Raw genomic sequence first — 12,321 nt, forward strand, 5'->3', positions numbered from 1 at the left:
AGGAGTTATCCAACTCCTTCCCAAATTCCATGGACTTGAATCAGAAAGTCCATATTTACATTTGAAAGAGTTCGATGAGATTATAGCTACATTATGTTTTCCTAATGTATCTGAGGATACAATTAGGCTGAAACTCTTTCCTTTTTCCTTAAAAGAGAAAGCTAAGACGTGGTTACATTCACTGCGTCCTAGATCCATTGGCACATGGAACGACATGCAGAGGGAATTCATAAAAAAATTCTTCCCACATCATAAAACGATTACCCTCAAAAAAGCGATCATGAACTTTGCCCAAAAGGAAGATGAAACATTCTTCCAATGTTGGGAAAGGTTCAAAGATTTGGTCAGTTCATGCCCACAACACGGATTTGAAACGTGGCGCATTACAAATTTTTTCTACGATGGACTGACATCTTCCATGCGCCAAATGGTCGAGACAATGTGTAATGGAGAGTTCATCAACAAAGATGTTGACGAGGTATGGGATTACCTCGATAGTCTCGCTGAAAAAACACAATCATGGGACTATTACCCAAAGTCGAACACCACGTCTAGGCCGACTCAATTAAAGGAGAAAGGTGGATTATATCTCTTGAAAGAAGAGGATGATCTCAAGTGTAAAGTGACTACGCTCATAAGGAAAGTTGAGGCCATGGAAGGAAAGAAGGATAAGGTCAATGAAATTGTTTGCGGCATCTGTGATTGCAACATTCACACAAATGAAAACTGTCCTACAATACCTGCCTTTCGAGGAGTGTTGAATGAACAAGCCAATGCCGTAAATAATTATCAAAGACCTTTAACTGGACCTAACTCCAACACATACAATTCTGGCTGGAAAAATCATCCAAACTTTAGTTGGAGGAATGGACAAACGGCTACTCCTCCAGGTTTCTTCAATCAAAATCCAAATCAAGTGAAACCTCAAGAGGAACCGGTTCAAAATCCCATACAAGAGCTGGCTCAGGCAATGCGGGGAATTACAGATTTTATGCAAAAGATAGATTCTCGTATGACGGTTATAGAAAAGGGGATGCTTCCTGCACAACCTCTCCCCAATCCTAAACCGCAGTACGAGAATAATGATCCCAGCTCTTCAAATCAGATGGGGCATGCTAAATCCATCACCACTCTTAGGAGTGGGAAGATCATTGATAAAACTCTTGCGGATAGGCCTGAAAAGCCTCAAGAACCAGAAGAGGACAACAATGATGGATCTAGTGATGCCCCACAAAAAGTAGAACCGGAACTTCTAGAGAAGCCAATTGCTCCATTCCCTCAACGGTTGGTTTCACCAAAACCTCTCTCTAATTCTCAGGATATCCTAGAGGTGTTGAAACAGGTGAAAGTCAACATTCCTCTACTTGATGTCGTTAAACAGATACCTTCATATGCCAAATTCCTGAAAGACTTATGCACGACCAAAAGACGGAAAATTATTCAAAAGAAAATCTTCTTGACTGAGAAAGTGAGTGCCATCCTAAAGCAAGACGTGCCACAGAAATTCAAGGATCCCGGTAGCCCAACCATATCATGTGTAATCGGGAACCATCGAATTGATCACGCACTTCTTGACTTAGGAGCGAGCGTCAATCTGATTCCCTACTCGGTATACAAACAGTTAGGTTTGGGTGAATTAAAACCCACCCTAACCACACTACAACTTGCTGATCGCTCTGTTCGTGTACCAAGAGGGATAATTGAGGATGTGTTAGTCCAGGTCGATAGATTTTACTACCCTGTAGATTTTATCATCCTGGACACCGAACCCATCAATAACATGAGCACTCAGATTCCCGTCATTCTTGGTCGCCCATTCCTTGCCACGTCAAATGCAATTATCAATTGCAGGAATGGTATCATGACTATGTCTTTTAGAAATTTGACATTGGGGTCAAACATTTTTTTTAATAACGGCAGCAACTTAGAGGATGATGATGATTTCCACGACATTAACATGATTGACTCTTTCGTGGAAGATACGACACCGCTGACCTTATCCTCCGACCATCTAGAGACGTGCCTGGCCCACTCCCATGATTTTGATGATGACATGATTAGGGAGACGTGTGCCTTGCTTGATACTGCACCGATACTTGAAGTTAACCGGTGGAGGCCACAATTTGAAGAATTGCCACAAACCGATGTAGTGCCTCTACCGTCTAACCTCAAGCCGCCGAAGCTTGACCTAAAACCTTTGCCCTCTGATTTGAAATATGCCTATTTAGGTCAAGATGAGACATACCCGTGGTGATCTCTGCCCACCCGGAGAAAGAACAGAGAGTATGCTTATATCTACTCTCATTGAGCATAAAGGAGCCCCGGATGGACGATAGCGGACCTCAAAGGAATCGATCCTCGATTTGTACTCATCACATATACCTTGAGGATAATGCAAAACCGCTCGGCAACCACAACGTAGACTAAATCCCAAACATGAAGGAAGTGGTTAAGGCCGAGGTTCTTAAACTATTGGATGTGGGTATTATATACCCTATATCCGATAGTCAATGGGTGAGTCCAACTCAAGTGGTCCCTAAGAAGTCCGGAATCACCATCGTAGCCAATGCTAATAATGAACTCGTGCCAACTAGAGTCACTACTGGTTGGAGAATGTGCATTGACTACAGGAAGTTGAATACCGTCACGAGGAAAGACCACTTTCCTTTACCATTCATTGATCAGATCCTGGAAAGGTTAGCTGGTCATTCCTATTACAGTTTTCTTGACGGGTATTCGGGCTACAACCAGATAGAGATAGCCCCTGAAGACCAGGAAAAGACCACATTTACATGTCCCTACGGCACCTTTGCTTACCGAAGGATGCCATTCGGACTATGTAATGCCCCTGCCACCTTTCAGCGATGTATGCTTAGTATCTTTTCTGATATGGTAGGGCAACATCTAGAGGTCTTCATGGACGATTTCTCTGTTTACGGTCCATCTTTCAGCAAGTGCTTGGAAAGTCTTAAATGTGTGTTGAAAAGATGTGAAGAAAAGAACTTGGTACTTAATTGGGAGAAGTGCCATTTCATGGTTCAGAAGGGAATTGTCCTTAGGCATATCATCTCGTCCAAAGGAATCGAGGTAGATAAGGCAAAAATCGATCTTATCTCTAACCTACCTCCACCCAAGAACATCAGAGACGTGCGATCCTTCTTAGGACACGCAGGATTTTACAAGCGATTCATAAAGGACTTTAGTCTCCTCTCTCGTCCATTATGTAATCTTCTTCAAAAGGATGTTCCGTACGAGTGGACTGAGCAATGCCAGGAAGCTTTCACCAAGCTTAAAGGCACATTAACCACTGCACCTATCATGCAGCCACCCGACTGGAGCCTCCCTTTTGAGCTTATGTGCGACGCTTCTGATTATGCTCTTGGGGCGGTCCTAGGCCAGAGAAAAGATAAGAAGCCCTACGTCATTCATTACACAAGTAGGACTCTAAATCCTGCCCAAGTGAACTACTCGACTACGGAAAAGGAACTCTTAGCCGTAGTGTTCGCCTTGGACAAATTTAGGTCCTACCTGATCGGATCCAAGATCATTATATATACAGATCATGCGGCACTGAAGTATCTTCTTTCTAAGAATGATTCTAAGCCCCGCTTGATAAGATGGATCCTTCTACTCCAAGAATTTGATTTAGAAATTAAAGATAAAAAGGGAGTAGAGAACGTAGTGGCCGATCACCTTTCTCGCCTTAATACCTCGATTCCCTTGAGACAACCCATATCAATGACATGTTCCCTGAGGAACAATTGTTTAGAGTCTCCCATTCACCTTGGTTCGCGAATATTGCTAATTTTCTTATCACAGGTTCTATACTAACACATTGGACTGCGCAAGATAAGAAGAAATTTTTCACCGAGGTGCGCAACTTTTCTCGGATGATCCTTATTTATTTAAATATTGCCGCACCAAATTCTAAGGAGATGTGTACCAGACGATGAGCATCAGAGCGTCATCTCCTTCTGTCACTCAGAGGCCTGTGGTGGTCACTTTTCTGCTAAAAAGACCACGGCCAAGATTCTGCAGTGTGGCTTTTATTGGCCCACTATGTTTAGGGACACTCATGAGTTTTGAAAGCTTATGAGCGTTGTCAGAAATTGGGAGCATTGTCCCGTCGAAATATGATGCCTTTGAATCCCATTCTTATCATTGAAGCATTTGATTGCTGGGGCATCGATTTCATGGGACCATTCCCCCAATCGTTTGGGAATCTGTATATTTTGCTCGCCGTGGATTATGTCACTAAATGGGTCGAAGCGATTCCGTGTCGAAAGAATGACCATCGCACGGTCATTAAATTCCTAAAAGAAAACATCCTTTCTCGATTCGGAACGCCTCGAGCCATCATTAGTGATGGGGGCTCACACTTTTGTAATAAACCATTTGAGAGCTTAATGAAGAAATACGGTATCTCTCATAAGGTGAGCACCCCATACCATCCTCAGACAAGTGGACAAGCTGAGATTTCCAATAGGGAGATCAAACACATTTTGGAGAAAACGGTTAACCCAGATCGTAAGGATTGGTCAATCCGATTGACCGATGCCTTATGGGCATACCGTACTGCATTTAAAACTCCTATTGGAATGTCTCCCTTTAGACTTGTCTATGGGAAGGCTTGTCACTTGCCTGTGGAGCTGGAACATAAAGCGTACTGGGCGATCAAAAATCTTAATTTCAATCTGGACAACGCTGGCTCGCTACGCAAACTTCAATTGAATGAACTTGAAGAAATCCGGAATGATGCGTATGATAATTCGAGAATTTACAAGGACAAGATGAAAGCATTTCATGACCAACACATTTTACGAAAATCATTCACGCCTGGTCAGAAGGTCCTTTTGTACAATTCTCGATTACATCTCTTTCCGGGTAAGCTTCGATCTCGTTGGACCGGCCCTTACATTGTTGTTACTGTTTTTCCGCATGGGGCCGTTGAGATAAGAGATCCCGACAATGGCAAGGAGTTTAAAGTCAATGGACATCGATTGAAACCATTTGTCGAGAAATTTGATTCAGAGGACATGTCCATGCCTCTGACTGATCCTGTTTACCAGGATTGATCTCCTAGTCTGATGGAGGTATAGGTAGGTTTCCTGTTTTCTTAGGACTAGGGTAGTTGCTTTATTTGTCTGGCTGAAGACGGTAAACTTAGCACTCCCGGGAGGCAACCCAACTCTTCATTTCATTTCATTTTTATCATTAGTTAGTTCAATGTTTGTGGGTAACATTGCTGCAAACCCTCACGAGACTACAACTCGTCCACTAGGGGTAACCTAGGGGTTTAAAGGCTTGTTGCATACGCTAAATGCAATCGAGAGCACCTGCGAAAGTGGTGTAGGTAGGATTTCATTTTTGTTATTTTTATTTTATTTTTGTGCTGACCCGCTCTAACGTAGATATCTTTGAAAAGCCTCTTGATTCTTTCGTTCAGGTACTATCTTTCCATCACTCCTATTTTTCCGTTGTCTCATGTGCATTGCATGTCTATTTCTTTTTACATTGAGGACAATGTAGATTTTAGGTTGGGGGTGGGAGATTAGGTCACCTAATCAGCATTTTCTTGGTCTTGAACAAAAGTTGTGAAAATTTTAAAAATTTTTCTGACATTTTGTTGAAGTCGAAGTGATTTTGACGGCCATCTAGGGCACTTAGAATTTCAAGATGCGTGATGTTGGTACTTTATGACTCTTGGATTCAGTTATCTATTAAATTTCACAGCTAAGTTTGAATTATTAATCCATTATTAGAATTTGTAAACATTGGTTGAGTCATGAATTCGCAGGACACATCTCGCTTGCATATTAAGGTTTCAGTTCGATATTAAAGGATTAACTTGGGAAAACTGAAAGGATTGGGCAAATGGTCTTTACCTTAGGTTTGCTCCCTATAGGTGTAGATTTAATTCCCCATGAATGATATGTGAAAAAGTTGGGTGTACAGACTTTACCTTAGGTTTGCTCCCTATAGGTGAGGATCTGATCCCTCTTCTTGGCGTTACTTCTAATGAAAAAAATCAAAAAATCAAAAAAAAATTAAAAGAATAAAAAGATAATGTGTAAGCCAAGAAGAGTTATCATGAATTCTCTCAGTTGTTACCAATGATATCCTTAAATATCAAGGTAAATCTTAATGTTGACAAGTCGAAATTAGATTATACATTCATGGATCTCAATGGTTAGAATTGTTCTAATTCCTGGAATAATACTTTGAACTTGATTATGAAGTTTACCATGTGCTGGAGTCTAGGAGAAAGTAATATCCAACAGTCATGAATCTAAAAATTCTCATATCTGGATTACTCTGCAAAAATCACTCGAGTTTATAAATTGTTCTGTAATTCTCAACTCATTTTTCGCATACTTTGCTCGGGACTAGCAAAATGCTGGTTGGGGGTTGTGTTGAGGGTCAAATATTGCATATCAGACCCATTTATTGCATAGATTTACACGCATGATACTGCTTAATGGCCTGATTAATCGTGTTTATAATGCAGAGTGTATGTACGAGCCTGGACCGAAATGGGTGCTTAAAGGATGGACTTAACGCTCTGATGACACCAAAGCGTGGGACGGACTCCAGAGACCCAAGATCAACAGAATTACACATCAGGGACCCAAGAAAATCAAGGAATTGAAGCTCAAGTGGCCTGAAAAGTGTCCAGAATGCAAGATCATAGGGTTCCCACCATCTGATCAGTTCGAAACTTCATACGTGGCCTGAGGACCATAAACTAACCGTACACGTCAAATTTCAGCCATTGGATCCTCGTGAAAGTGGCTAAACTAACAGATCAGTCCATAAAATCCTGATTTGGGGCCCACCCGCTGTCCAGATACGCTTTAACTTTGGTCCCCACGGTTCAAATGAAATGGAGAACAAGATGAATGGTGTGGATTTCTCATAATCATTATACAGTGTATATACTACACTTTTTGCACTAAGAGTGCATGGCAACATAGGGACGTGAACTCCGTTTCTGTCATGAAACAGAGACCGAGGATGATCTCAGTGGGCTATCATCATGGTCCAAATGCTCAATCCGAGCCGTCCATCATGCAGAGGGGCTCGATTTAGCCAAACCCATGTTGACTTTATGCACTCATGCATGCACACTTGTTGGTTTCAATGGTCACAAATGAACTGCCCTACAACTATTGCAGCTGATTTCTTCCGTGGGTCACGCCGAATCTGATCCAAAATCCATCCCTCTTACCAAAATTTTGTCACGAATCTAATGGACGGTTTGGATTTCTTAAGCGACAAGGTAAGTGGGCCCCACTAGTAGCTCAGCGCAAGTCCTGCGCAGGCAGAGAGTCCAAACAGCGCCCGGACACTGCCGCTCTCCGTGGCCCCTTTTGTGATGTCAATCACGACCGGATCAATGATCCATGCCGTTCAAATGATAGAGTAGGAGATCCTGAACCCCACCAAGAAGTCCGATTCCAATTTTTGACGATCAGTCGTCCAAAATCTCAAGCTAAACAGAAGTACTTTTCTGTGAAATTCTCGGCTGCGTCAGCTGTGTCTGCGTAAACGAATTTGTTTCCGTTTCGAATACAACAACCTCACTCCTCCGTCCCTAGCAAGGGATAAAAGGAAGGAAGAGAGGAAGAGAGGAGGAGAGGAGGAAACGGGAAGCAGGGAGCTCGGTTTTGGGTTTTGTGCTCGGTGGGAGGAACAGAAGAAGAAGACTTGAAGGCTGGAACGGCTGGAGTGTGTATAGTGCTGCTGCACGTAGGGGGAGAAAACAGAAGAAAAGGAGAAAAAAAGCTAAGAAGAAAAGGAGAAAAAGCTGAGGAGATAGGAAGAAAGAGGTTTCCTTTTTCTTTTCCTTTTATTTTATTTCTTTCCTTTAATGTTTTTTTTTTCTCTTTGGTTCTAGCATAATCATGCTAGGCTAAACCTCTTAGCTAGGGCTAAGAGGTGAAGCTTGTATTGAGATGGGAGACTTTATTTAATTATTTCATTGTGAATTAAACTTGATTGTGGTTTAATTATTAAATGAATATTTTTCTTAGTCTTTAATGGTCTGTTGTGACTGAAATTACAATGGGTTTGCAATGGCTTTGAATATTTCTTTTCTCTTTTGATGTTTATGATGTCAGGAGGCCCTGTTGTTCACCATCGTCTCATGGGCATGGTAGGATGACAGTACTTTCCTGATCTTCATACATTGTTGATTGGTTGGTAATTAGTTTAATTCTATTGTTTACTTTGTCTCTTGGGCATGGTTTGGTGATTGAATCCATTCTAATTCATATACCTTTCATCTCTTGAAAATCAAATCAAGTAAGTTCAGTTGAATTCCATAATCCTTGATGCAGGCATAAGATCTCCCTGATCTCTACAAGTGGATCCTCTGAATCCCTAGTTCCTTTCCTCTGAATTCCTTAAAGTTTTAGATAATTCTTCCACAATTATTTCTTAAATTCTATTTGATTTAGATAGCATCTTAGTCTAGTTCTATTTCTACCTAGTTTCAGGACACGTACAAGTTTCAGTCCCTGTGGATTCGACCTCGGTCTTACCGAGTTTATTACTACATCACAACCCTATACTTGGGGAGTGAACATGACTCTATTCATTTTACTTATCAGGAATGTATATTACATTGCATCCTCTGCATCTGATATTTGACTCTCTACGACTCTTCATTTACATACTAATTTGTATTATGTATTTTAATATTGTATGATTTATGCACTTACCAATATTTTCGCTTACTCTGTTATCGTGTGATTTATGACTTTGTCAGTATTTTTGTTTACTCTGATAATTCCTGCTCTTGTCAGTATTTCTGCTTACTCTGATAACTCATGATCTTGTTAGTATTTCTGCTTACTCTGACATTGTACGATTTGTGGATTACCAGTATTTTCGGTATTGTATGACCATGGCATTGTATTGAATACTTGACACTTACCTTGTGCACACACTTGCACCACCCTCTAAGCTTTCTATAAGCTTATGCACGATAGATGCGTGCAGGTGATGTTAGGTTGCAGCAGTGTTGAGCTTGGAGCATGCAGCGGTCTTCTAGAGCTTGACTTTCGATTTATGTATTTCCCTTTCAGCATTGTACTCAAATGATTATATTAGTGGATATATGATGATGATGTTGCCTTTGTGAATTGGGTAATCTTGTGGTTATGCTTATTACGAGTTAAATATACAAAAAAAAATCCTTCTTGTAGGATCCCAGGATTGGAATCTAGCGTATGGACGCTGGGAGCCGAGAATAGGGTACTGCGGAGGCTGTCGGCACCGGATTCAGTGGTCGGGATTCCTGTGAATCCGATTTCCGGATTTGGGGCGTGACATGGAAGCCCTCTTAGTTTACCAAAAGTTGTAGCATGCACTCCATAGGAAAGCGCATCATCTAGAATTTGTTAAGGAAGAAGATTGTGATGAACTAGATGAAATCATAATTAGTACAATTCAATTGTATTTAACCAATGAAGTCATTTAGAATGTCATAGATGAGATGATTATTGCAAGTTATGGGTGACGTTGGAAAATATTTACATGTTGAAATATCTCGCCAATTTTTATTTCTCAAGAAGAAGCTATATACTCTAAAAATGGTGAAAGGGTCGGATCTATCTAAATATATTAACATATTTAACAAACCAGTTTGCAAGTTGGCGAGTGTTGAGGTGAAGATCAAGGAGAAACACAAAGCCTTAATTTTATTAGCATCTCCCCAAGTCATTCGAGTATCTAATGTCACGCCCCAAACCCAGAAATCGGATTCATAGGAATCTCAATCGCTGAATCCAGTGCCGACAGCCTTCGTAGTACCCCATTCTCGGCCCCTAGCGTCCATACGCCAGATTTCCGATCCTGGGATCCTACAAGGAGGATTTTTCAACGTATATTTAACTCATAATAAGTATAACCACAAAATTATCCAATTCACAAAGGCAACATCATCATCACATATCCACTAATATAATCATTTGAGTACAATGCTGAAAGGAAAATACATCAATAAAAAAAACAAGCTTCAGAAGACCGCTGCACGTTCCAAGCTCAACACTGCTGCAACCTAACATCACCTGCACGCATCTATCGTGTATAAGCTTATAGAAAGCTTAGAGGGTGGTGTAAGTGTGTGTACAAGAAAAGTGCCAAGTATGCAATACAATGCCATAAATCATACAATGGAATAAATAGAAATACTGACAAGATAAAAAATCAGAGTAAGCGGAATTATACTGGTAAGTCCACGAGTCATACCATATCAGAGTACGCAATACAGATCAACTATTCAAATGAGGAGTCAAAGAGAGCCAAATATCAAATGCCGAGGGTGCAAATGCAATATGTAAATCCTACGAAGTCCGTCTAGGCCATATAAGTGCAGAAACATAGTAAACAAAAATGCTAAGTACTATGGATGCAATGTAATATGTGGTGCGAATGAAATGACCGTGCTGGAGTGTGAAGTCGGGATGATAGTACATAGTATCGCAGGCTATGGGGTCCATCATAAGGGACTTCTATCCAAACTAGTCCCATACCTAAATTTGGATAGTCAGACTCAACGTAGTAAACTCCTGATCTCAGGTTAGTCACGCGCCCAACCGAAATCCTGGCCATACGAAGGTACACGTAACAAATAGTTGCGCACAACCAACCCGAGTGGATAGTGAATTAATGAATGAATGAGTATGCAATTTCTGCTCAATAAGTCCACATATCAGTACGGTTACTCTCTGGGGACATCACCGGGGTCTATTACACTCCAAACCAGATTACCGCCCCATCGCACGTAACAAGGTGAGTGGAAGAGACCTCACTATCTGCTTGTCAATATCGGGCTCAGCTCATCGATAGCGGACCCATTCCTCGAGCTGGTCAGATTCAGCCTAGCATTGCCCCCTCCTCTCAGGCAGGTAAGGCCGTACCCCCTTTCAACCGACCACGACACAGTGGGAGACGCGGTCTAACGGTATACGGCCCTCATGCGCTCATGCATCCACTCGGTCTAGACGTTGGAGCAACCTTTGGAACTAAGAGGGTTTAGGGACTTTCACCCAAGGATATCTATAACACCCCATGTAGAACAGATTTCTAGTGTCCCGTCTGGCCATCCACGATATGCCTGTGGAGGCCACAGCCTTGATGTTGCTGGGGCACACAATGCAAGATGCATGAGTCATACAATCCAGTCATGCATCAACCATGCGCATACCGTGCACTCATGTGAGATAACCTCCGCCTATCAGGGAGTCTCATAACAATCTGTCTAATGAAATATGCAATGGTCAACCACATCTCATAACAAACACGCAGATGATGCGTATGGGCATGTATCATGATGCTATGCAGTTACATACTCATAATCGGCATCAATAACCGGCATCGACAATCGGCATCGACAATCGGCCTCGACAATGTGGACATTTAACCAACATTGTCTCCAAGAAGTTACCCACATAGAGCCTATTATATAGTGGACCCATGGCCTCACACAAGGACCAAATATACGACACATGGGCCTTACTCAAGAGCTTAATACGTATCACGATGGGCCTCTCCCATGGGCCTCATATACATCACAATGGACTCCATCGCCCGACCCTCTAATGCATCACAATAGGCCTCAACTACGGATCGCATATACATCATATAGGTCTCGACAACCGGCCTCGACAATCGGCCTCGATCGATAATCAGCCTCGATCGATAATCAACAATCGGCCACGACAAATCAGAATCGGTGATCGGCCTCGATCGATATTCGGCAATTGGCCAAGACAAATCAGAATCAGTAATCGGCCTCGATCGATAATGGACAATCGGCCACTATAAATAGAATCGGTAATCGGCCTCAATCGATAATGGACAATCAGCCATAATAAATCAGAATCGGTAATCGGCCTCGATCGATAATGGACAATCAGCTATAATAAATCAGAATCAGTAATCGGCCTCGATCGATAATTAGCCTCGATCGATATTCGGCAATCGGCCAAGACAAATCAGAATCGAAAAACCGGTTATGTCAATCAGAATCAGCAATCGGTCACGACAATCGGGGTCGATCGATAGTCAGAATCGGCAAATCGGTCATGTCAATCGGCAATCGGTCACGACAATCAAAATCGATCGATAATCAAAATCGGCAAACAGTCATGACAATCAAAATCGGCAAACAGTCATGACAATCGGAATCGATTGATATTCGGCCTTGATACTCGGAATCGGCAATCGGTCACGATAATCGACCTCGATAATCAAAATCGGCGTCGATAATCGGCCTCGATGAGAATGGGCCGAACAAGGGCTAGGGAAGGTCAC

The 12,321-nt window shown here is 41.9% G+C and overlaps 1 non-coding gene across 1 annotated transcript; it reads right to left on the minus strand.

Annotated features, from left to right (window-relative positions):
• Nucleotides 1-262: 262 nt before the first annotated feature.
• On the minus strand, nucleotides 263-369 carry LOC131222010 (small nucleolar RNA R71). The gene has a single exon (XR_009159720.1). It is a non-coding gene; the product is annotated as a small nucleolar RNA R71 (small nucleolar RNA).
• Nucleotides 370-12,321: the final 11,952 nt, after the last annotated feature.

Source organism: Magnolia sinica, chromosome 12 (assembly GCF_029962835.1).
Source record: "Magnolia sinica isolate HGM2019 chromosome 12, MsV1, whole genome shotgun sequence".
NCBI classification, from domain to species: Eukaryota; Viridiplantae; Streptophyta; class Magnoliopsida; order Magnoliales; family Magnoliaceae; genus Magnolia; species Magnolia sinica.